Raw genomic sequence first — 2,821 nt, forward strand, 5'->3', positions numbered from 1 at the left:
GTCATCCAGCAGCAGGTGTGTATCGGTTCACTCAAAAGGAGTTTCAGAGCATAGGGTATAGGTTATAGCGGAAATGTTATTATCGGAGAAATAGGCTTTTTCCTGGCTCGTTCGAGAGTATTTGAGTTATAGTATGAACTAGTAATCCCAGCAATAGCGCAATTTAGTCGAGAATTACTATTGCACATGGAATTCGAAGCCAAACAGTCGTCAACACAGGGGAATCATTGGTTCATTCAAACACCACAACGTGACAAAAGTATTTCAGATAGTTTGTAAAGGACGAAAAAATTATGTTAGCTACATGGTGTGGAACTACTGGGTGGATCTGTTAGATTTGAGACTATGATCTCTATCATTTACGGCATGTTGCCTTATTTACTCTCACTCTAGCTTAAACTTACCATTATGTGATATGCCTGAATTAAAAAAACTGAAAAATCCGGTGTGGATTGTCTTAAAGCCATCAAATTCCATTATCTTACTGTTCGACTGTGTCTACCGTCAAACTACCGCATCAATAGGTGAAATAGTAGTGGTACCAGAGCTATTCACACTAGCACCATCCCTCCCATTCACAGGTAAACTCATTCGTTGTGACTACAACATGCCTGAAATTTCTTGGTTTCCAGTCAAGGCTCCGAAACTTTATGAATTAATTATTGAGTGTCTAGAACTAGAACAGTGTAATCAGTATGTCAGTAGCCCTACCAGATATCAAAATATCTCGGACATAGTCACTACCGGTGGCCTCACCCCCAATACTGAGTGCATTAAAAAAACGTTTCCAGGTGGTGATCATAACATAGTTGTATGTAGCCTCAATATAAACATCACAACAGGTAGACGTAAGACCGTAACACTTCGTAGAAACTATCGCGAGGTTGACTGAAATAACTTCCACAATTTCTTCAGAAGCACTGATTAGGGAAATTCCTTAAGAGCAAACAGTATCGACAAACTAACCAGTATATTTTATCATAACATCGGAAGTATCATCAACAAAATCGCACCTTTAGAGTACTGGAGACCTAAGTTCCCTAAAGATCTGTATATACCGGTCGGTACACGAAGACGTCTGCAAAGACATTTTACTCGCTTCCACAACTTTAATGACTTTTCCTCTTTAGTAACGATGACAGAAATACTTACATGGACATAGGCAATAAGTACACAAAAAGCAGTCGAACAGGAAAAACGTGCTGTCGAATTTAGTAATAACTCCTCTGCACTCACCATACTTTTTCAAAATAAACTTAAACGTTCTAAGTCGAGAGGAGACATATTTGTTAAAGACAAACAAGTAAACGAAGACCCTAAACCTGTCGGATTGATCGGAAATCGGCAACTATTTACGGTGAACATTTAATCTAACATGCGGGCAAGAGTATGAGTTCATTTGTTTTAATAAATTCAATCATATTTATTAATTCCAGCAAGTAATGAATTTTCAATCCTTATAAATTGTAATACAACAAGTTGAATTTTTAATATTGTTAACCTGATTATGTGATAATCATAACTATGACCAAGGTTGATCACATGTTGTTTTAGTTCAGACATTCACTAAAATACATTGTTTAATTCACAATTGTGAGAAAATCATTCACTGTCCATTGTGTATTTGACGTGAACAATCGCATTTGTAAAAACATTTTTCCTAATCAGAAAAAATAATTGTCGATATGTCGTGGACCAACTGGAAACTTTTTTTGCTTGTGAACATCTTGTCTAGCTGATAATTGCGAGTTGAAGAGAGAAACTATAAAGTGTACATGTTCAAAAAAATTACTCAACGTTTGCGAGTAAAACTAAGACTTTTTGGATAGTACACTTTAAGTATTTATTTACTTATTTAAACACACGAACATTGGTACAAGGAGGTATCAAATATATATGAGCCACACCTTGTCACTGGATTTGTGTGAGAGCTGGAATACCGACCGGTCGCCCAAACTGAAGCAGATGGTTTTCTTAGGAGGCCACTCCCCGAGGATTGTTAGGAAGGTCTGATCCATAAGGCAATGGAGCAATGTTAGGAGATGCAGTTTCATGGTTGCTGGTGACTAAAAATTGGCTTATATGCCATTTGTTCCCTCAGGATCCCGGAGCCTATGTGCACAGTTTTTTCGGAATCAGGGTTTCCCAACTCCCTTAGGTGGATCCTCTATATCCGCCAACACGGTTGTTTAGTGGAACCTGAATAGTTTAGTTCCAGAAACTTCACTGGATTTTCGGATAGAACAGCTGGTGTAAGCCTCACAAAAAATGATTTATTACATGTTGTTTACGAGTGGGGCTAAAGTCTAGTTTCAGGAAACGCAACAAGTTATTCAGTGGATGGTCAAGAATACGTTTTAGTTAGGAAGGAGACAGCTATGACGAGAATGTGTCAAATCCGAAAACAAATATTGTTTAGTACTATTCTTTCTTTGAAAGGACACACGAAAAGTTTTGAAAGTTGTTTCTGTGGTGGTGGAATTCTGCGGTGAATAATATAATTATAGATCATTCATGGTCGTAATCGGAGTTTGCATCAATTAGAAGGGAGTGTTTTAGTATTATTACACAGATGCCAAATTACCGCACTTTGATGACTTTACCTTTCTATTCTTGTTGACTGTTTTATTCGACTTGTAGCTGTAAATAATTCCCCAAAATCAATAGCTCATTAAGTGTTCGACATTGGATGCTGACTACGTTGTTTAAGTGGACTTGTTTAGCTGAAGGCTTTCGGTCATGCATCCGCACCAGATCACGTTTCAACACAGCGTGGGACACAGCTCCTACGTTTCATTAGCCAGCTTATAGAAAAGGTCCT

The sequence above is a fragment of the Schistosoma mansoni genome, chromosome W (genome assembly GCF_000237925.1).
Source record: "Schistosoma mansoni strain Puerto Rico chromosome W, complete genome".
NCBI lineage: Eukaryota > Metazoa > Platyhelminthes > Trematoda > Strigeidida > Schistosomatidae > Schistosoma > Schistosoma mansoni.